This window comes from Delphinus delphis, chromosome 17 (genome assembly GCF_949987515.2).
Source record: "Delphinus delphis chromosome 17, mDelDel1.2, whole genome shotgun sequence".
In the NCBI taxonomy this organism is placed as follows: domain Eukaryota; kingdom Metazoa; phylum Chordata; class Mammalia; order Artiodactyla; family Delphinidae; genus Delphinus; species Delphinus delphis.
The window spans coordinates 37,151,505-37,176,275 of NC_082699.1; positions in this window are offsets into that span (position 1 = coordinate 37,151,505).

Sequence of the window (24,771 nt, forward strand, 5' to 3'; positions counted from 1 at the left end):
TTTAAGATAGCATGATATAAAAACTTTCCTTTAGGTCCCATGAAAATCTTCCACATACAAAATACATGTGCATATTGGGATTTTTTTGGACACCAAGACATGGAAAACTACAATTTAAACTTAATTTTCACATGTATGCACGTAGAAAATAGAGATGTTTCGTGTTCACAGTGATGACTTTAGTACCTTTACAATAATTTCAATAAATACGTGCAGTAGAATTTGATAGTGGTGAATGTTAACCCATTCTGAATTTCTGAAAATCAACTCAGAATAGTACATCAATGTTTTATGTGATCAGTGGTTTAGATCTCTGAGTATTAAGTGTCTGGACTAGCTCTCTCATCCCCCCTTATAACCTTCTTCTTGTTGGAAGGGTTGGAAAGTTAAAAACTACATTTCTTATGCTGTCTCACAACCATGGTTCTGATTTCAAATCAGTTTCTACACGTTGTACTCAATAAGAGACTTGGGGGTAGACGTGAGGGAAGGGCCACCTTCTGATACTTCTAGATCAGTGGTTTTCCAAGTTTGGTCCCTGACCAGCAGCAGTATTGTGACTTGGGAACTTGTTAGAAGTGTAAATTCTTGACCCCACCCTCAACTTACTGAGTTAGAAATTGTTGAGGTAGGTCCAGCAATCTGTATTTTAACAAGATTTCCATTTGATTTTGATGTACATTGAAGTTTGAAAACCACTGCTAGGCTACTGGTAGCTGATTAACAAGATAGTGGACACTTGAGGATTCCTTGTACAGCAGTCTATTCTCCAGATTCCTGAGTGTTGAGGTGCAATTGAGCAGACACATCTTCCTGATCTGACTTCCTAATTGAAAAGATGGACGTCCATTCTCCAATTTCTCTGAAATGAGAGGCAATTATTTCCCTCACATTGGTGTCTTGTGTTTAGCAGAGTTTCTGAGGCAGCCTCCAAGACAGGAGCTGCCCTAGTGAATCACCTGTATTGTTCCAGAAATCTGAGGAAGACCAACCTAAAACTTGCTTCTTCTAACCTTCCTGTACTCTCATAAGCATCTACCTATGTTACATACTTTCTTCTTAAAATATCTAGGGTGAGATCTCTTTCCTACACTGGACCATGGTTGAGCCATTCACTGAGGCAGTTTTGAAACATGGATGCCAAATTCTTTGCACATTTTTTCATTGAAAGGTGGAATCTCCCTTTGAACTTGGGGTCTATGATTGCTTGACCAATAGCACACGGTAGAAGTGACACAATGCTAAGGTTTTAAGAAATTGACAGCTTCCATTCCTTGTCTATTGGGACACTGGTTCTTGTAACGCAGACACCAGCCTGTGAGGAAGCCAGACAATAACCAGCACTGAATTATCAACCATATAAGTGAGACATCTTGGGTGAGGATTCTCCAGCTTCAGGCAAGCAGGCCCAGCTGATGGCACATGGAGCAAAGATGAACCTTCCCTTCTGAGCTCTGCCCAGATGGAAGACTCAGGAGCTTGGGGAAAAAAAAAAGATTATAAAGTTTAAAAAAAAGTTTTAAAAAGACTTTTAAAAAGTTACTATAAAGTTTATACTAAATATAATCTTGCCAGTCTGATATTCCTTGATTTGCCTTTCTACTATCCCTAATTCCAGGGTTTTGTTGTGGACATTACTCTTAAATAAGGCAAAACTAATTAAACCTGGACACTGATCCCTCTTATATAAAGACATCAGAAGACTCTGCTGCTGTTTTAAGCCACTAGGTTTGTCATGGTCTGTTATGCACAAATAGCTATCTGGAAAAGCAATAGCTTATCTCTAAGCCAGAATATTAGTAGAATTAGAACAAGGATGTCAAATCTAGGCCAGGGTGTTTTCATAGTTTGGGTTCCCCTAAAGCAGATCCAGATGTGAGGTGGTTGGGGTATGACATTACAAACAAGATAGGAGGGGATCTCAAAGAGGCCCTTCCATAGCTCTTATATCACATCACAGAGCTAGTTCTAATATTTTCTCTAAGTCTGGTTGTATGAAATTAGCATGTTTTCTGCCATGGAGGCACCTGTGTACTAGAGACAATGTATGATTTTCTCTGTATATATTTCCAAGAAATCATCATTTCCCTCTTTTCCAGATGAAAAAACAGAAGTGCAGAAAGGTTAGGCAATACTCACAACATCATATATTTAATAAGTGAATGAAATGATAAGGCACCCGACCCCGACCCTGGTCTCTCTGAATCCTAAGTAATATTCAATCATATAGAACATAGTGAAGTAGAAACTTGGCTATTCTTATTGAAACTGTAGATCTTAGAGAAATCAGGCAAATTAGATAATTCAAGATTATAATAATTAAAACAAATTATGTTTATAAAGTATTATTATTTTAAATCATTCACACAATGTTTTATTTGATCTTCACAAAAACTTTATGAGATAAATAGGGCAGGGATTTGGCTTCATGTATTTTTTTATAGTTTAGAATATTAAGACTCAGAATGTATTAGTGATTTGTTCAAATCAATGTTTGACCTGAGTCATCTATTTTGGTTGTGAACATGGAGCAAATTTCCTGGGTAACTCCTAATTTTCCACCACAAAGTTATAACAAATAGGTCATTTTAGTACCCTTAATTAACAATTCATTGTTCTATGTTTTAATGACCTTTTCCTTTGAAAATTTTAAATTCCATTATCTATATCTTTATTCACTGAAATGAAGAACTAAATATAGTAATAATAATTTTGAACTCTTCATTTCTTAAATTAAAAAAAAATCATGGAAACATAGAACTTCAAGATTTGAAAAATACCTTTAAGAAAAATTTTTAAAATGTCCCTTCTTACAAATAAAGAAACAATAAACACTCTGAGAAGTGAAGTGACTTTTCTAAGGTCATGGCTAGTTTATGCAGAGTGAGGTCTAGGACCCACACTTTCTGACTGTGCCCCTCAAGACAGTACATACACATGCTGTCTTCTTAACTGTTGTGCACAAAAGTGCCTGTCACAGTGTGGGGTCTTTATGTTTATTGAATAAATAAACAGTATCAGAACCGACTCTGTTTCTATGATAAGCCACTTGAAGGCAGGGATTATGGTTTATTGACTTTGTATTTCCTACAATGCCTAAGGACAAATTTTAAGCTCAAATCAAATACCCAAAAAGATTGGTTGAATTTGATTTGGAAACAAGGATGACAGCCTCAGATGTGTGGTGTACAATACTAAGCCATTTTCTCTCTTCTTCCCTCAAGAAATTTGCATTTTAATGTATGCTCTTTCCACAAGCACTTTCAGTTGTCACAAAATAGTGACAACTAATGTTTGTATGTCTCCTTCCAAAGTTATTTCCCCTACATGCTTTTATTTGATTCTGTCACAACCAAGGGAAGGTTTATATGGGGAGAGAGTATGTTATAGAGAGGTTAATGGATTTGTTCAAAGCTATACAGAGAATACATGTAAAGCAGGGGATTTGAATTTAGGCTTTGTGTTCCAGAAGTCATGTTCCTTTCAGGTCCTGTCTTGAACCAAAGGACCACCTAGAAGATCACTCATTGAGGATAATGGATGAAGAAATAAGAGGTCATGTCTGAAAAATAGTTTTACCAAACAAATTCTGTAACCTTAGACAACCTTTAATGTTTCTAATTTGTTTGTGGAAAAATCTCACTTAAGACAATCCCAGGAGGAAGAAGAAAGGTGTGGAATAGACACTTTCTCCCTTTTTATGTAGTAAATACCACCGTTTGTTTCTAAACACTCTAGTGCAAGATGAGAAATACTAAGTCCCCTTAAGTGCCCTGACATTTCAAAGTATGTTATTATTGAATACAGATATTCAATTCAATTTGAAACAGGAGATAATAGTTTATGTAGGTATTAGATTCCAACCAAATGCTTTTATAACAAAATAAAAATGTGAGAACACTACTTCACAGTTTGTGTTGCAAGAGTATTGCTTTCATTTCTTCCAGAGAATAAGTATGTGCATGTCCATGCGCCATCTACTATGCGTTATCACTTTATTTGCAGGAGACATCTCTTTTGTTCAAGTGTTACTCTGAAAAAGAGAGGACATATCTGTTGACCAGTCTGATATTCCAATAGAGAAGGGCTGTCATTAAAATCTTGCATAATATCAAGTGGGAAAGCAGACTTATACTGCAATTACTTTCCTATTAGCTGCTGCCCATTGCTCCTGACAGGTATAAATTAGATCTCGCTGGGTTGCCTACAGATTAATGAGTTCCCAAATTGGCATTCAATTGTTTGGGAGTGAAAGGTAGAAAAGGGAGGTAGATGCAAAATCTTTATACACCTCTGATTAGGGAATATTTGCTTTCATTTCATATTTTTCTTCCTTCCTCGGTATCGCTTGGGTGATAACTGACACTTCTATCTGAGGATTGCTTTCTGAGTAGCAGAAACTTGCAGCTGAGGCGAGGCCAGAATTAATAATTTGCGTGAGCAAACACACAGCTGCTGTTTGTGGAGAGAGATTCTATTAACGAACAGTGAATTCTCATAATTAGCCGAGCGGTTTCTGCAGCTGCCCGCCTGACCCCCAGACTACACAAATTGTGGGTGGTGTTCGGCCTCGAAATCAATCTTACCTAATTACTATAAGCATGTTCCTCCAGTCCTAATGACTGAAAAAAATTGGACATTTCTTACTCATTCAAATGCTCTTATTAGATTTTCCTTTGTACCTAAATTTATATTTGTCTATTAGCATTTCTAAGAGTGTACAGGTGTAGTTACAAATCAGACACAGAGAAGTATAATTCGTGTTCCTGCAGGCATGCACCCGCCAATGTCTGCTCTGCAAACAGAAGCAAGATTTGTGCTCCCTGAAAGCATCATCTCCCAAACAGCATTTAGAGAACATTCTGTGGGTTGGTAGTCATTCAGAGCCTTGTTTCTCTTCTATCCCCTGGGTCCCTTTCACTCATCTGCCACTCCTCTCTTCCCCCCATCCAACTCCTCCAAACTCTAGTCAGTTAAAAAGGAAGAGATTATGCATGCCATGGGTAAGCCCCAACCTCATGGGAGCCAGGTTTCTCCTTGTCATTCTGTCACCCTGAAATCAAACCAACTTATTTGACATTGATTTGCTTAACAAGGGTGTGGCTGAGTGTCCCACTCTCAGTATTGCCCACCCACATTGCAGCAACTTCCAAGACATGCACACTATCAGTTTGTTCAGGTAACTCACTACTTTTTCTTTGCAGAAGCAAACTTTGGACAAAGCCTCCCTGCTCTCTGGAACATGTTGCTGGTCTTCCATCCACATTACCTGAGCACTGGGAGTTGTGTCTGCTGATACAATGAGAACATGTGCCCATAACCCAGATATATTTCAGCTACATCACTTTTCACTGAACCTTAAGAAATGTAAAAGTGCTTATTCTGAATTAAGGTTATTACATTAGGCAGTGTAGTGCACAGTTTGGACCTTATCCTCCATTCTACACTTAGAAAACAGAGTTGAAATTTTTTCCTCCCTGAACAATATCATCCAGGTCTGAGATGAATGAAACTAGTGTGAGCACCACTGAAACTATAAGCTCTCTTTGGTCATGTCAGGTCGTTCAGTTGTTTTTCTCTTCCCTTTCCTTTCTTTTCCTCTCTCCCTCCATCCATCCCTTCCTCTTTTCCTTCCTTCCTTCCTTCCTTTATTAAGTGCCTATTTTCTGTCAAATATTGTGTTAGTTTTAGGTATTAGGTATACATTAATGGACAGGATCAATATGGTCCCTCACCTCATGGTGCTTCTACTTAAGAGGGGAAGACAGACAATAAGCAGGTAAATATATAGATATAGATATAGATATAATTACCAACTACAAGAGAGAGTACAGTGTTGTTTGAAGAGCATGAGTTCTAGAATCAGACTTTGTGGGTTCAAATCCTGGCTCTAAAATTTACTTGCTGTTTGACTGTGGACTAGTTATTAAACCTTTTTGTTCCTCAATTTCTTCATTTTACCATAATAAAAGTATGTATATTCATGATTAAAATGAGAAAAAACATATCTGCAAAAAACTTGGAACATGGTCTGGCATGTAGGAAGAACACAGTACATGTTAGATACTATTGTAATTGTCATGAAGGAACAAAACACGCTTCTACAAGAAATAATGGGGGAAGCTGCTTTAAATGGGTTGAGAAGGGTAGTCCTTTCACTGGAGCAGACATGAAGCAGAGAGATGCTGACCTTGCGGAGAGTAACAGGTGTTTTCTTGGCAGTGAAGTTATATATGCAAACACTAGGAGGTAGGACAAGCTTGTTGGGTTCCAGGAACTAAACAAAGGCCAGTGTGGCAAAGGATCCAACACTGGGTAGATCAGAATAGTTGAAAGACTAAATGCTCCAAAGAGTAAGCATAAGGAATGCTTTTAAATATCCTTTTGAGAAACCAATGCCACAATTCCATGATCATTATAAATTCTATTAGAATCTTTGGTCTTTAGATGAGAAACAACAGAATCCTCTAAAATGGTGCACTGAGAAAAATAGACATGACCTGATTAAGTAGGTTGTGAGTTTTTATTTTCTTCTTCATCAAGCCCTAAGTCCATTTGTCTTAACGGCAGCTACATAAAAAGAAAGTTCGTGTGATGAGTCTTTATTGAAATCAAGAGTTAAAAATCACATCAGAGCTCAAAGAGAAGAAACAGAAGGAATTTTTCAAATCAGACCTAGTGAACTCTGGTGTATGGAAAATAGAACATTCCCTACCCCCAACCCCAAGTCACAGGCTAGCACTCACATTAAAGCCTGAATCTTTGGAGCAACCTTGACATAACTAGGCATAAGTGGATGTAGGAAGGGCTACCTTACATATCTCAGTTAAGGAAAAGGAGTTTTACATTCATGTGGCAGGATGAGAAATGAAGTGACACTGGCTGCTATTTACTCAGTTTGGAAACAATCAAGGGCTAACAAATGCTTTGCAAGGGAAAGGCCATGGTACCATAAGAACTTAATGCATCTCCCTCTGAGGCTTGGTAGTTTGAGGCACCAGGTGATGTTATTTCCTGTAGTCTTATGAACAGAAAAAAGTATATGTTAAAACAGACTGAAGCCATTCACCCAAAGTAATTAATTTAGCATTAAATATATAGACAGTATTATATAATATTTTAAAGTATATGAACATTCACAAATCATCAATTCATATTTGGTCATAAGCCAAGACTAGCTCTTTAAAGCATAAAAGTAAGATAAGGGAAAAATAGTCCCAAGACTTCCTCTGTCAGAGGTAATCTAGGATCCAAGTTGCATCACTGTCTGACTCCCTTCTACCAAGAGGGCTGGACATGAATGCAGGTGAATGACAATCAGGGCTACAATTGGATCCTGGGACATATGTTGACATAGGAGAAGTCATTTAAAGGGTTTTTATTGCAGGCTGTTGTACCTGGAACTTATGGCTAAGACCTGAGTTTCCAAGAATGATTCTTACTTGTGGTTCCTGCACTTGCAATGGAATCACTTGAAATGCACACAGTTAAAAAGCAGATTTATAGACTCACTACTCACTGCCTAAACCATAACCTGAGGGGAATTGGGGAGAAGGCTGGACCACAAATTTCCAGTGATTTTATTCTCACTAAAGTTTGAGGATACTGCTTAAGTTCAGAGGATTAGATTCGTAAGATTTACTCCAGAAAAATGGAAGAAATTCATTTGCAAATTTAAGGGCGAGTTGTATGTTACAGAAATTTTAAGTTTTATTTTAAAGAAAATATTTACATTTTCCAAATTCAAATTTTAAACTCACCTTGTGTCTGTGATTCACAGAGTAACCATTATTCTGGATAAAAATCATTGAGCTGACAATATCAAATGTAGTGAAGATGTGGAGCAACAGGAACTCTCATTCATTGGTCATGGGAACACAAAATGGTACAATCACTTAGGAAGTTTGGTGTTTCTTAACAAGCCTATCATACTCTTACCATAAGATCCAGCTATCACAGTCCTTGGCATTTACCCAAAGGAACGTAAAACTTATGTCCATACAAAAATCTGTACATGGATGTTTATAACAATTTTATTCATAAGTACCATAACTTGAAAGCAGCCAAAATGTCTTTCAGCAGGTGAATGGATTAATAAACTGAGGTATCTCTAGCAGATAATGGAATATTATTCAAATCTAAAAAAAAAATGAGATATGAAGCTATGAAAATATATGGAGGAATCCTAAATTTACATTAGTAATTGAAAGAAGCTAATGTGGAAAGCCTACATACTGTATGATTCAAACTATATGACATTCTGGAAAAGGCACAACTAGGGAGACAGTAAAAAGATCACTGGGTGCCAGGAGTTGGGGGAGAGAAAGGGATGAATAGGAGGAACACAGAGGATTTCACAGAGGGCAGTGAAAATACTCTGTATGATATAATGGTGGATGCATGTCGTTGTACATTTGTCCAAACCCATAGAATGTTACAACACCGAGAGTGAATCCTAATGTTAACTATGGACTTTGGATGATGATGTGTCAATGTAGGTTCATAAGTTGTAACAAATATACCCCCACCAAATATATGGTGGGGGATGATCATGGTGGGGGAGGCTATGCCTGTGTGCGGCAGGGGATATGTGGGAAATCTTTTAAATTTCTGCTCAATTTTGCTGTGAACATAAAACTTTTCTAATTTTTTTTTTAAATAAGTAAATACATCTAAAAAAATCATTGAGCAGTACAGAAAAAAATATAGGGTCTTTGGTACTTTAGATACCACATTAGGTGCTAACTAATGCCATGGGCTCTGATGCCAGCTTCTAATACCATAACTTGCACCAAGTGGTCCTCAGCAATTACTGGTTAAATTGATACTGAGTGGTCAAATCTGTGATTATTCAACACCTGAAATAGAAGCTGGATATTTTATTGCTTTATTTATTTTTTAAATTGGAAAAGAGCTGTGTAAGCTGGGATGCTTTCCCACAAACTGAGTATATTCTTGGTCAAGTCATTCATCCTGAGCCTGAATTTCCCTATTTTAAATTAAAGAAGATGATACCCTCAACAAGTGCTGGGAGCAGGAAATAAAATAATTTTTCTAAATGTGTTTGGCTGAAAAAATATAAATGCATCTAGTACACAGTTAATAAAATTTATACATATTTGGTGGTTGATTCCTTTACAAGAACCAGCTTGGTTTAATTAGGAGCAGAAGTATGTGTTCTTAATACTTTCCCCAACATATTAACTGGTCAGCATGAACTTTTGGAAGATGGTTCAGATTTACCATATCTAAAGTTGAGGGGGATTATGAACCCCTTAAGGTTTCTTTCATAATGTATTTAACTATTAAGGGGTAAGAGAGGGAAATCTGGTAAAAGCTATGAGCTCTCTTCCCAGGAAATGTATGTGGACATTTCAGGTGACTCATATATAGATTCCGCTTGAAATCCATCCAGGGAACCTCGGTTAAGAAGACCTGCATTAAAATGTAAATGTACTCTTTGAGAAGGGTTTCTTTTATTCATCAGTTCATTCATTCCACCAACATTTATTAACACCTCTTTTGTACTGGATATAATAAATTCTTTTATTTTTTAACAACTTTATTGGAGTATAATTGCTTTACAATGTTGTGTTAGTTTCTGCTGTATAAAAAAGTGAATCAGCTGTATGTATACATATATCCCCATGTCCCCTCCCTCTTGAGTCTCCCTCCCACCCTCCCTATCCCACCCCTCTAGGAGATCACAAAGCACCGAGCTGATCTCCCTGTGCTATGCAGCTGCTTCCCACTAGCTATCTATTTTATATTTGGTAGTGTATATATGTCCATGCCACTGTCTCACTTCGTCGCAGGTTACCCTTCCACTCCCCGTTTCCTCAAGCCCATTCTCTACATCTGCATCTTTATTCCTGTCCTGCCCCTAGGTTCTTCAGAACCATTATTTTTTTGATTCCATATATATGTATTAGCATACAGTATTCATTTTTCTCTTTCTGACTTACCTCACTCTGTATGACAGACTCTAGATCCATCCACCTCACTACAAATAACTCAATTTCATTTCTTTTTATTGCTTAGTAATATTCCATTGTATATATGTGTCACATCTTCTTTATCCATTCATCTGTTGATGGATATCTAGGTTGTTTCCATGTCCAGGCTATTGTAAATAGTGCTGCAATTAACATTGTAGTGGTACATGACTCTTTTTGAATTAAGGTTTTCTCATGGTATGTGCCCAGTAGTGGGATTGCTGGGTCATATGGTAGTTCTAAGGAACCTCCATACTGTTCTCCATAGTGGCTGTATCAATTTACATTCACACAAACAATGCAAGAGGGTTCCCTTTTCTCCACACCCTCTCCAGCATTTATTGTTGGTTTGTAGATCTTCTGACGATGGCCATTTTGACCTGTGTGAGGTGATACCTCATTGTAGTTTTGTGTTTTTTTTGTTTTTTTTTTGCGGTACGCAGGCCTCTCACCGTTGTGGCCTCTCCCGTTGCAGAGCACAGGCTCCGGACGTGCAGGCCCAGTGGCCATGACTCAAGGGCCCAGCTGCTCCACGGCATGTGGGATCCTCCCGGACCGGGGCATGAACCCATGTCCCCTGCATTGGCAGGTGGACTCTCAACCACTGCGCCACCAGGGAAGCCCCTCTCATTGTAGTTTTGATTTGCATTTCTCTAATGATTAGTGATGTTGAGCATCCTTTCATGTATTTGTTGGCAATTTGTATATCTTCTTTGGAGAAATGTTTACCTAGGTCTTCAGCCCATTTTTGGATTGGGTTGTTTGTTTTTTGGATATTGAGCTGCATGAACTGCTTGTATATTTTGGAGATTAATCGTTTGTCTGTTGCTTCATTTGCAAATATTTTCTCCCATTCTGAGGGTTGTCTTTTCATCTTGCTTATGGTTTCCTTTGCTGTGCAAAAGCTTTTAAGTTTCATTAGGTCCCATTTGTTTATTTTTGTTTTTATCTCCATTTCTCTAGGAGATGGGTCAAAAAGGATCTTGCTGTGCTTTATGTCATACAGTGTTCTGCCTCTGCTTTTCTCTAAGAGTTTTATAGTGTTTGGCCTTACATTTAGGTCTTTAATCCATTTTGAGTTTATTTTTGTGCATGGTGTTAGGGAGTGCTCTAATTCCATTCTTTTACATGTAGCTGTCCAGTTTTCCCAGCACCACTTATTGAAGAGGCTGTCTTTTCTCCATTGTATATTCTTCTCTCCTTTAACGAAGATAAGGCAACCATATGTGCGTGGGTTTATCTCTGGGCTTCTAACTTGTTCCATTGATCTATATTTCTGTTTCCGTATCAGTACCATGCTGTCTTGATTACTGTAGCTTTGTAGTATAGTCTGAAGTCAGGGAGCATGATTCCTCCAGCTCTGTTTTTCTTTCTCAAGATTGTCTGGCTTTTTGGGGTCTTTTGTGTTTCCATACAAACTGATTTTTTTTTTTTTTTGCTCTAGTTCTGTAAAAATGTGAGTGATAGTTTGATAGGGATTGCACTGAATCTGTAGATTGCTTTGAGTAATACAGTCATTTCCACAATGTTGATTCTCCCAATCCAAGAACATAGTATATTTCTGCATCGGTTTGTATCATCTTTAATTTCTTTCATCAGTGTCTTATAGTTTTCTGCATACAGGTCTTTTACCTCCGTAGGTAGGATTATTCCTAAGTATTTTACTTTTTTTGTTGCAATGATAAATGGGAGTGTTTCCTTAATTTCCCCTTCAGATTTTTCATCATTAGTGTATAGGAATGCAAGAGATTTCTGTGCATTAATTTTGTATCCTGCTACTTTACCAAATTCATTGATTAGCTCTAGCAGTTTTCACGTAGCATCTTTATGATTCTCTATATATAGTATCATGTCATCTGCAAACAGTGACAGCTTTACTTCTTCTTTTCCAATTTGGATTCCTTTTATTTCTTTTTCTTCTCTGATTGCTGTGGCTAAAAATTCCAAAACTATGTTGAATAATAGTGGTGAGAGTGGGCAACCTTGTTTTGTTTTTTATCTTAGTGGAAATGGTTTCAGTTTTTCACCATTGAGAACGATGTTGGCTGTGGGTTTGTCATATATGGCCTTTATTATGTTGAGGTAAGTTCCCTCTATGGCTACCTTCTGTAGAGTTTTGATCATAAATGGGTGTTGAATTTTGTCAAAAGCTTTTTCTGCATCTATTGAGATTATCATATCGTTTTTATCCTTCAGTTTGTTAATATGGTGTATCACATTGATTGATTTGCATATATTGAAGACTCCTTGCATTCCTGAGATAAACCTCACTTGATCATGGTGTATGATCCTTGTAATGTGCTGTTGGATTGTATTTGCTAGTATTTTGTTGAGGATTTTTGAATCTGTGTTCATCAGTGATACTGGTCTATAGTTTTCTTTTTTTGTGAAATCTTTGTCTGCTTTTGGTATCAAGGTGATGGTGACTTCATAGAATGAGTTTGGGAGTGTTCCTCCCTCTGCTATATTTTGGAAGAGTTTGAGAAGGATAGGTATTAGCTCTTCTCTAAATATTTGATGGAATTCGCCTGTGAAGCCATCTGATCCTGGGCTTTTGGTTGTTGGAAGACTTTTAATCAAAATTTCAATTTCAGTGCTTGTGATTGGTCTGTTTATATTTTTTATTTCTTCCTGGTTCAGTCTCAGAAGGTTGTGCTTTTCTAAGAATTTGTCCATTTCTTCCAGGTTGCCCATTTTATTGGCATATAGTTGCTTGTAGTAATCTCTCATGATCCTTTGTATTTCTGCAGCATCAGTTGTTACTTCTCATTTTTCATTTCTAATTCTGTTGATTTGAGTCTTCTCCCTTTTTTTCTTGATAAGTCTGGCTAAAGATTTATCAATTTTGTTTATCTTCTCAAAGAACCAGCCTTTAGTTTTATTGATCTTGCTATTGTTTTCTTTATTTCTTTTTCATTTATTTCTGATATGATTTTTATGATTTCTTTCCTTCTGCTAACTTTGGGGTTTTCTCTTCTTCCTCTAATTTCTTTAGGTGTCAGGTTAAGTTTTTTATTTGAGATGTTTCTTGAGGTAGGACTGTATTGCTATAAACTTCCCTCTTAGAACTGATTTTGCTGCATCCTATATGTTTTGGGTCATCGTGTTTTCATTGTCATTTGTTTCTAGGTATTTTTTGATTTCCTCTTTGATTTCTTCAGTAATCTCTTGGTTATTCAGTAGTGTATTCTTTAGCTTCCATGTGTTTGTATTTTTTACAGATTTTTTTTCCTGTGATTGATATCTAGTCTCAAAGCATTGTGGTCAGAAAAGATACTTGATATAATTTCAAGTTTATTTAATTTACCAAGGCTTGATTTGTGACCCAAGATATGATCTATCCCAGAGAATGTTCCATGAGTACTTGAGAAGAATGTGTATTCTGTTGTTTTTGGATAGAAAGTCCTATAAGTATCAATTAAGTCCATTTTGTTTAATGTGTCATTTAATGCATGTGTTTCCTTATTTATGTGCATTTTGGTTGATCTGTGCATTGGTGAAAATAGGGTGTTAAAGTTCTCTACTACTATTGTGTTACTGTCGATTTCCCCTTTTATGGCTGTTAACATTTGCCTTATGTATTGAGGTGTGCTTATGTTGGGCGCATAAATATTTGCAATTTTTATATTTTCTTCTTGGATTGATCCCTTGATCATTTTGTAGTGTCCTTCTTTGTCTCCTTTAATAAGCCTTGTTTGAAAGTGTATTTTTTCTGATATGAGAATTGCTATTCCAGCTTTCTTTTGATTTCTACTTTCATGGAATATCTATTTCCATCCCCTCACTTTCAGCCTGTATCTGTCCCTAGGTCTGAAGTGGGTCTCTTGTAGATTAGCATATACACCAGTCTCATTTTTGTATACATTCAACCAGTCTATACCTTTTTGTTGGAGTCTGTAATCCATTTACATTAAAGGTAATTATCGATATGTATGTTCCTATTACCATTTTCTTAATTGGTTTGGGTTTATTATTGTAAGTCTTTTCCTTCTCTTGTGTTTCCTTCCTAGAGAAGTTCCTTTAGTATTTGTTGTAAAGCTGGTTTAGTGGTGCTGAATTCTCTTAGCTTTTGCTTCTCTGTAAAGGTTTTATTTTCTCTGTGGTATCTGAATGAGATCCTTGCTGGGTAGAGCAATCATGGTTGTAGTTTTTTCCCTTTCATCCCTTTAAATATGTCCTGCCACTCCCTCCTGGTTTGTAGAGTTTCTGGTGAAAAATCAGCTGTTAACCTTCTGGGGATTCCCTTGTATGTTATTTGTTGGTTTTCCCTTGCTGCTTTTAATAGTTTTTCTTTTTATTTAATTGTTGATAGTTTGATTGATATGTGTCTTTGCATGTTTCTCCTTGGATTTATCCTGTATGGGACTCCCTGCACTTTGTGCACTTGATTTACTATTTCCTTACCCATGTGAGAGAAGTTTTGAACTATAATCTCTTCAAATATTTTCTCAGACCCTTTCTTTTTCTCTTCTTCTTCTGGGACCCCTATAATTTGAATGTTGGTGTGTTTAATACCCCAGAGGTCTCTGAGACTGTCCTCAATTCTTTTTTCTTTATTCTGCTCTGTTGTAGTTATTTCCACTATTTTATCTTCCAGGTCACTTATCTGTTCTTCTGCCTCAATTATTCTGCTCTTTGTTCCTTCTAGAGAATTTTAAATTTCATTTATTGTGTTGTTCATCATTATTTGTTTGCTCTTTAGTTCTTCTAGGTCCTTGTTAAACGTTTCTTGCATTTTCTCCATTCTATTTCCAAGATTTTGGATCATCTTTACTATCATTACTCTGAATTCTTTTTCAGGTAGACTACCTATTTCCTCTTCATTTGTTTGGTCTGGTAGTTTTTTTTTTACCTTGCTTTTACCTTGCTGCATATTTCTCTGTCTTCCCATTTTGGTTAACTTACTCTGTTTGGGGTCTCCTTTTCGCAGGCTCCAGGTTCATAGTTCCTGTTGTATTCAGAGTCTGCCCCAGTGGGTAATGTAGGTTCAGTTAGTTGTGTAGGCTTCCTGGTGGAGGGGATTGGTGCTTGTGTTCTGGTGGGTGTGGCTGGATCCTGTCTTTTGGTGGGCAGGGCTGCATCTGATGGTGTGTTTTGGGGTGTCCATGAACTTAGTATAATTTTAGGCATCCTCTCTGCTAGTGGATGGTATTGTGTTCATGTCTTGCTAGTTGTTTGGCACAGGGTGTTCAGCACTGGGGCTTGCTGGTCATTGGGTGGATCTAGGTCTTAGCGTTGAGATGGAGATCTTTGGGAGAGCTCTCACTGATTCATATTATGTGGGGCTGGGAGGTCTCTGGTGGACGAAAGTCCTGAACTCGTCTCTTGCACCTCAGAGGCTCAGGCCTGGCAACCAGCCAGAGCACCATAACCCTGTCAGCCACACAGCTCAGAAGAAAAGGGAGAAAAAAAAATAAAATTGAAAATAAAATAAAATAATTAAATTTAAAAAATTATTAAAATTAAAAATATTTTAAAAGTAATTAAAAAAAAAGAATATAGCAACCAAACCAATAAACAAATCCACCAGTGATTTGAAGTGCTAAAAACTATACTAATATAAATATAAAAAATAAGTCAGTCGCATACAGCAAACCCCAAGTCTGCAGTTGCTCCCAAAATCCGCCACCTCAATTTTGGGTGGATTCATTGTCTATTCACGTATTTCATAGATGCAGGGTACTGCAAGTTGATTGTGGTGATTTAATCCGTTACTCCTGAGGCTGCACAGAGAAATTTCCCTTTCTCTGCTTTGTTTGCACAGCTCCTGGGGTTCAGCTTTGGTTTTGGCCCCATCTCTGTGTGTAGGTTGCCCTCAGGCTTCTGTTCCCACCCAGACAGGAAGGGGTTAAAGCAGTGGCTGATTAGTGGGCTCTGGCTCACTCGTGCTGGGGTGGAGGGGGTGAGGGGAGTGGTACAGTAATTATAATCGGAATGCGGGGCGAGCCTGCGGCAGCTGAGGCCAGCATAACGTTGCAACAGCCTGAGGCATGCCGTGTGTTCTCCCGGGGAACTTGTCCCTGGATCATGGGACCCTGGCAGTGGCAGGCTGCACAGGCTCCCGGGGGTGGTTGCGGGGAGCGTGGGGAGGGCATGCGCATAGTGACCTGTGCTTGCACATAGGATTCTTTGTGGCTGCAGCAGCAGCATTAGCGCTTCATGCCGGTCTCTGGTGTCTGAGCTGATAGCCGTGGCTCGCACCCATCTCTGGAGCTCATTTAGGCAGTACTCTGCCTTCTGTGGGTTCATGGGGAAGGAATCTCCTCTCCTCGTGCACCCAAAACAATGGTCTCTTGCCTCTTTTGCAGGTCCAGACTTTTTCCTGGACTCCCTCCCAGTTTGCTGTGGCGCACTAGCCCCCTTCAGGCTGTGTTCACACAGCCAACCCCAGTTCTCTCCCTGAGATCTGACCTCCGAATCCTGAGCCTCAGCTGCCAGCCCCCACCTGCCTTGGCCGGTGAACAGACCAGGCTTTCAGGCTGTTGAGTGCTGGTTGGCACTGATCCTCTGTGTGGGAATCTCTCTGCCTTGTCCTCTGCACCCCTGTTGCTGCTCTCTCCTCCATGGCTCTGAAGCTTCCTCCCACCCACCCCCGACCGCACCCCCCCACCCCCTCTTCGGCAATGTAGGGGCTTCCTAGTGCGTGGAAACGTCTCCTCCTTCACAGCTCCCTCCTAGAAGTGCAAATTCCATCCCTATTCTTTTGCCTCTGTTTTTTCTTTTTTCTTTTGCCCTACCCAGGTACATGGGGGAGTTTCTTGCCTTTTGGGAAGTCTGAGTCTTCTGCCAGTGTTCAGTAGGTGTTCTGTAGGAATTTTTCCACATGTAGATGCATTTTTGATGTATTTGTGGGGAGGAAGGTGATCTCCACATCTTACTCCTCCACCATCTTGAAGGCACTCCCTCTAAATTCTTAAAAAACACTAAGGCATGGCCCCATCTTCCAGGAATTTACAGTTTAGTGGTAAAGAAAGAAGATAATGTCTTAGTGAATGGAGAAGTACTGGAAGAGGAAAAGATAAGAGGAGTATGAGGGTTCTGACAAATTAGGAAAGGCTTCTAGAGAGGCTAATCCATATATGTCCAACCATTTTATTATTTATTTTTTTTTTTTTGCGGTACGCGGTCCTCTCAGTGTTGTGGCCTCTCCCGTTGCGGAGCACAGGCTCCAGACGCACAGGCTCAGCGGCCATGGCTCACGGGCCCAGCCGCTCCGCGGCACGTGGGATCCTCCCGGATCAGGGCACGAACCCATGTGCCCTGCAACGGCAGGCGGACCCTCAACCACTGCGCCACCAGGGAAGCCCCATCCATATTTTTAATGGGTAAACAGAAGTTGGCAAGACGGGCGTGGAGAAGATTAGGGTTTGGTAAAGAAGGATATTCCAGGGAGAGAAAGGAGTATATACAGAAAGCAAGGTCAAGGTTATACTGCCAGGAGGGCTGGGTGGGCAGAAGGGTGAGACCAGGCTGGAGAAACTAGTGGAGGACAGATCATTAAGGGACTGTTTGACACGCCAAGAATTCTTGACTCTACCTGGAAGGCTTGAGAATGCACCAAGGAGGATTTTAAGCAGGAAGCAATTTAGGTTTGCATTAAAAAAATACTACAGCATCTTTGTGAAATATAGATTGAAACAAACAAGATGAGTAGTAAGGCAACAAGCTTGGGGGACATTACAAGTTATCCAAGAGAAGGATGATGAAGATTGGAACTAAGTCTGTGGGAATGAGGTCAGAGTGAAGGGGATGTATTCTAGATAGGTTAAAATGGGGGAACCCAGCAATCTAGATCAGTTTATTGGCTGTAAACTCAGAGAGTTGTAAAAATTTAAAAGGACTCAAGTTTAAGACTTGGGTTGGGGGCCAAAGGGTAAATGCGTTCACTGAGATCAGAAAACAGAGGAGGAACAGCAGGTTGGGGATGCAGTGGGAAAAGATAATGAATTTAAAGTGTCTGTGAGAGTCATAAGTAGAGATGTATATATAGACATCTGGAGAGTCCAGAGCAAGACATAGGCTACAACTAGAAAATTAGGAGATATTAGTAAATTGTGAAAATGGAAGTCACAAGAGGGGCTAAAGTGGTATGCAAATTAAGAGTTATGAGGAGAGAAGAGGACCAAAGACAGAAACTTGGGGAATAGCTTCATGTATGGTGTGGTCTAAGAAGGGAAAACCCGCAAGGGTATTAAAGCCAGGCATATAAAAGGAACACCAGGTTTCATGGTAGATAAAGGAGAAGTTTCAAGAATGAGTGTGGTCAACAGAACAAACGCTTCAGAGATCTAACATAAGATATAGACTAACGGTGTTCACCGATTTTCAAAAACGAGAGGCCATTGGTAATCTTAAATGAGGAGAAAAATATATTGACAGCTTTCAAAGCACAGAGAATCAATGCAAGGTGTATGACACATGACAAGGGCAGTGTCTGACACATAGTAAATGCCTTTACATCAGTATATTCCTCTAAGAAATTTTAGATCTTTGACATTTCTTGAAGTAATTTATTCTAATTATTATTCCTAGAGTTTCATTATTTTATTTTAGTAATTATCATATCCATATGATTTTTAATCATCAGATATTTTAGACCCTAGTCTTTGGAAAAAGATTATACATTTTTTTAACACACTTATGACCTTTAGAGACAGGCAAGGTGATTTTTAATAGTTTTCCTCTGTGTTTTTTATTAAATTGTTATGGAAATTCTTTTTCTAAACTGTGTAACCAGAATTTTCAATTAAGGAGTACAAGAAGCTAAATTATGTGGTAAATGAATTATGAAATGTCATTTTTGGTTATATTTAAAAAAAATCAGCATTTAAGATGTCTTTGATGGAGATTAAACAAAGGATAGCAGCATTTATTTAATAAATTTGATGTTTTGAACATCAAAAATTGGAGTTTCTTTTTAACTCCAGATTGACATAGAGAATGATATTAAAGTTTACTAAGTTACTTTCAAGTTAAGAGAGAATTATCCAGGGCACTAAGGCCAAAATGAAGTATTATTTCAGATATAACAAAAGGCCCAAAATAAAAATTAGAAAAGTATTAAATATAAGGTTTATAATTAAAAGGAATTATAAATATCATTTTGTTTCACAGTATCGCTCACAGTACTAATGTAAAGGTCATGACAGGTCACTAATTTTTCCCCCTGAAGTGTGGTTCAAAGATTGCCAACAGGAAACTCAGTTTTAAAGTCATATTTATTGGGTTTTACATCTTTTATTACGGAGTGTGTATGTGTGTGTATGGGCATCTTTGTTTACATATAACAGCTGTAGTTATTCTGGGTACCCTCCTATTTTCTCTCATCACAAGTCCGCAACTTTTACTCTCTGGAGCTGATGGACCAAGGTGATAGGAAGTTCTCAAGAAAAAAATTAAGCCTGGCTGAACATTATAAAAAACTGGGGAGCTTTTAAAATGCTGTTGCCTGGGCCCCAACCTTAGAAATTGATACATTTTATCTAGAGTAAGCCTTGGGCATTGAAATTTTTTGAAAGCTCTCTAGATGATTCTAATATGCAGTAGGGTTAAGGACCACTGTGACAGAGGTTTCTTGCACCCGTTCCTCAAAGAGAAAGAATCTGTCCCACAGTGACATCAGTCAGATGGAGATATAGGCAAGAATACTAGGTGAACTTCAGTTTGTATTGATGCAGCAAACATACTTCAGAGGTGTCCAATCCCTTTGCACTTTTAGCTTTAAAAATTCTTTCAATTTCAAGATACAAAATAGGAAAAGGTAGGCTACCTAGATGAACTTTTGCTTTCATTTTAAAAAGTATTAGTGTCAGTTTGTCAAAAATCTTTAAGTAAAGATTCTTGGTCAATAATAAAATCCTAGACTGTGTGTGTGTGTGTGCGCGCGCGCACGTGCATGTGCATGTGTGTTTTGCATATTCCTATAAAGACTATTATGGTACAAGTTTTCTCTGCATTGTTTCTGCAAGATGATTTTTGTCAGTGAATTTAATATCAAGGGGTTAGCATTAAGCTACTGTTTCTTAGTTAAAATGAACTGTTCTGGCTTTTAAGTTTTTCACTCTTGAGATAATGATATGACAAAGAACCCAGTGAGAAAAAATGAATATCCAATGGAGGTTGATTTGTGTCCATTTGAAAGAATGGGTTGGGAAACAACAATTGTTTTTTTCACATCTGAAAAGGAAGCATTTTGCTCATCATTCTTTTCCCAGGAGTTTTCTCATACAGAGGAAAGGGCATCGTGTGCTTTTGGGCTGGCAAGGATAGCTTCTCCAGGTTACATTAGCCAGTGACTCCTCTATGAGTTAGGAGAGGAAACATTTTCCTCATCTCTCTTTTTCAGTGTTAACCAAAGTGTTAACCAGAAAGCCCTTACTTTTTACACTTGAGGCTAAGTTCCTCATGTTTCAGGAACCCTTTAGGGGGTCCAGTGTGAGGATATATATTATTCACAGTAAAAATATCTATAATGCAAACATCCACCGATTAACCTAAGAGTCATTTGTTGGGCTAGTTGTGGATGTTTGCTTTGCAGATTTGTACACTGGGCAGACATTCGTGCATGAAAATCAGTTCTCTGTGATGTTTCATGGCAAGGAAAAGAACATATTTTCCCTGACCATGAGAAGATGGATGCTAGCTTTTATGTGCATGTTGCTTTAGGCTTCAGGGCAGTCTAGAATTTCACAAGACCTGTGAAATCCTTTTTTCTTCACTCTCTCTCTATTCATGGGAAATAATTCATTGAGGCCCCATCTGATAGCCTTTCTTTCAGTGGGGGTGCTAAAACCATCGGTATTTGATGATGGGACACTTTGCCTTGGGCCAGAGTATTTTAATCATGTGGACAGACCAACATTTATGATTCATTTCCTTCCATTTCAATTCCAAGAAAAGAAAGGCAAAAGCAAGGTAGGAGATTTCCCCTATGTATATCCCAATCTCTAAAATTGCTGGTTTCCTTTGTTCTAAATTGTATAACAAGAATTATAAGGACTTGTTTAAACCTCCCCCAAACAAGTTATAGTTCTATCTCATTTATGGACCCATTGGATGAGCAAATGAATTTGTATTAGTATAGTGGCAATGTTCTTTTTTCTTTTTCATCTTCAATACAGACATGTCCTCCCACCAATAATATGTTTCAACAAATGTTATGTTGATTTTATCTCCTGCTTAAATGAAATCAGATACAATTAAAAAAATATTTTTTAGATTTCATAAGATGTATCCATAGCATGACTAAGGTTGGATTTGAAAAGAAAGATATTTAAATAAAAACTGGTCTGAGCACTCTGAGCTATTAGACATGTCATAATCCCCCTGGATGTCTGAAATAGGTTTAAATGAGTTAGCACCCACTTAAACTCTTGGTACGTGGAGCATGAATCTTTGAGACCCACATGTGATTACACATGAAAAAACAAAATGCTATTTCAGAGGGAAGAATCACAACCATCAAAAAGCTTTTAGACATCAAATAGCTCTTAAAAATCAACAATTTGATGAGTTAAATCAAAATGAATTAGAAACATATGGATTAAACTTCTCTTACTGAACACAAGAGTTTAAAAGGAAAAGAGAACTTGGAAAATGTGTTTTGAGTTTCCTCAAACCCAAAATGTTTGAAAAATAATTTAAAGCAATCATTGGAATCAAATGTGCTTGACTCCTCCCAATCTTGAGTACACCCACTTACTGAGTCTACAGTGATAGCATTTCATTTTTAAAATGAATAACAAATACTGAGGGAGATTCAACTCCTCCTGGATTTTCCCACAACATCTGAACAATTGGGTTGAAAATTGTCCAGCCAGTACTTTTTTATAATGACAAAGAATTATTTTGAAATTTCTACAGAATATAACTCATACTTTTTAAAAACATTTTTTATTTTCAGTGTGGAATTAGCAGAAAAGGAGAATTAAATTTTGCTGAATGGTTATACATACAGCTCAGTTTTCTGTGGACTGATAATCAACCAGCTTTTTAAAGGATCCTGTGCTCAGATTGCTTGCATAAGTACTCAAGGCAATATATATAATTTTACATGCTGGGGTATGCTGTATATCACATTGAACACGAAGTTTCTGGGTGAAAATCACATTTTTGATGTCGTTTTGAGAATTTGTTGATTTCTAAATTAGTTACTAAAATAACCATGCAAGATTATTAAAACTGTATTTGGTGCTTGCTCACTATTCAGTCATTGACTGGATTCTCATCTGTACTGAACTAGGACAGAAACTGAGTTTTTTTTTGTCTTCCTATAGCAACATTACTGAACTCATTGACCCACTGAAAACTTCACATTGTTTACCTTTATAATAATCATGAATGCTATTGATGGTTTTGTAACAGTCAAAGGGAAATTTTGTACTTACATTATGTATCTTATTAGAAGAACCATTGGATTGTCTTTACCCAAAACAAAGACATGTATGGCCATACTTCTTTTCAAAACCTTCCATTACCTTGGTACAACCTATATACTAAAATGTACCATGAATACACAATTAGACCACAAGGTAACATGGCATGTTGGGTAGTTGTTAAAAGCATGGGTGCTGTGTCAAATTCAAATTCCAAATTGAATCCTGGTTCCATCACTTGCTAGCTGTGTGGCCTGTGGAGTGACATCCCTAACCTTTTCATGCTTTGTTTATTTAATCTATAAAATGGGAATAATAATAGTATTGATCTCATGGGGGTTGCTGTATCAAGTGAGATAGTGCATGAAAAGTTCATGAGTTGTGCTTAGTAGGTAGCTATGAAATCAGTAGAAGTTAGCTTTTAAAACTATTAATAATTAAAAGAGCCTGGATTGTAGAAATTAAATGAGCTAATATACATGAAAAATCTAGACATTTAAGTTCTAAATTACTATATTAAAAATAATAAATATTTCCTTAGAATTAACTAGAAGCATTGTTTCATACTTGAGGGGGCAGAGGAGAAGGGATGTAAGAAAGAACAAATAAGAGAGATTTCTGGTGTTATTGAACAAGTTCATGCATCCCTTCTAGACAACTTAATACGAGACACTTATCTGTAGAAAGGGTAATAGAATTCTCATGTAAATTTTAATAATTGCAGCAGTGATTACCTTTAGATCCTGAGTTCATTATGGGCTGAATAATTCCAGAGGCTCTCGTTAAATGGTCCATGGAATGAATCAGGCATGGAATTAACCTATCTTTAGTTCCCTAAAGCCTATGTCCCATGAAGAGGTACTCATATTGCTTTGTGCCTATACATACTATACACTTGATCCTTTTGAAAAAAATTATTTAAAGGGGTTAAACCCAGAATTCTAGGTGAACTGACCCTTAAGTGATTAAAAATGAAAAGGAAAAATTCCAGCAGCAGAAATATTTTAAATGACTACCATCTTTCTCTTGTAGCTACTTTAACTGCAAATCGTTATTTGCTATGCCCTGTGGTTTAGATGCCAATTGCAAGGCGGCTGCACTGTCCCAGCCTGGGAATTCTCTGTAGGGGATTCTTCAGGAAAAAAGGCATTTTGTGCAATGGAAGGAAAAGTACTGGGTTAACAAACACTAAATATATCTTTCACCAAAGCTCCAGTGAAATTCAAATAGCATTTTAGTTAGTTAAAATGTCACTCTCTAATGGGGACACTGAATTGGGTTCACTTAATTTGTGAAACTATTCCTTTGCCATGTAATTTTTTTTTTTTTTTTTACCATGGAAGAAATGTACATTACTACTTTAGAAGTGTTGTCCTAGAAGCATCTTCATATAAATTCCTCTTTTAGAGACTTGCCATTTATGCATTCTGGAATATTCTTTTTCTAGTCCTACTTTGGGGGCTCTAAAAGGTTATAGATTCATGAATCTGAGGGTTTGCAGATCATCTCATCCAACCTCTCGGCCCATGCTTGAATCTTACACCAAACCAAATCTTTTATAACTTGAACTTCTTATTAGAGAACTCACCATATCCCAAGGTGGCCTATTTATCAGAGAGCTATACCTGTTAGAAAGCTCTTCATGTTCAGGTGAAGTTGGTTTCTTTATAAAACTCACCAACTAACCTAATTATATTCATTGTTACCAAAATTCCCAGCCTGGGAATATAATATAATAAATATAATATAATATAATATAATATATATTACAGCTTGGATCTAATCCCCTTCCCACATCTCCAATACCTGTTCCCAATTCAGTTTAACTCACATACTGAGCACTTACTGTGTGCCAGAAGTCATTGTTTCTTTGAGGTCATTTCAGCTCTTTTACCATCTGGTTTACTCTTGGGATGCTCTAGCTCACCTCTGTCATTCCTAAAGGAGAGTGTTCTACAATGATATTCAAGGAGTAGTGTGACAAATGTATTATATAGGCCATATTCTCATCAATTCTGGGCTAACTGCTACATGGATCAATGAAAGATAAGTTTACATTAACCTTTATGGGAAGTCTTTTTTTTTTTTTTAAATTGAAGTATGGTTGACTTATAGGAGCAATCTTTGTAGAGCTGACTCACAATAATATTGAAGCCATTCTAGCACAAAGCAGAGAAGCACAGATCTGGTGCCACCAACATCCACCTCACACACACACACACATTTTAGCATTGACCTCCTTTACAGATACAAGAACGTGCAAAGGCTGGGATGAATTCATTGATCCCAAAACTTGATTAGGAAACATTTTCTTCTTCCATTTACCTTATTTGTCTTTCCCCAACCGTATATTTCTATATAATTTTCCCCACAGCATCAAATGTAAGATTGTATACTTATTG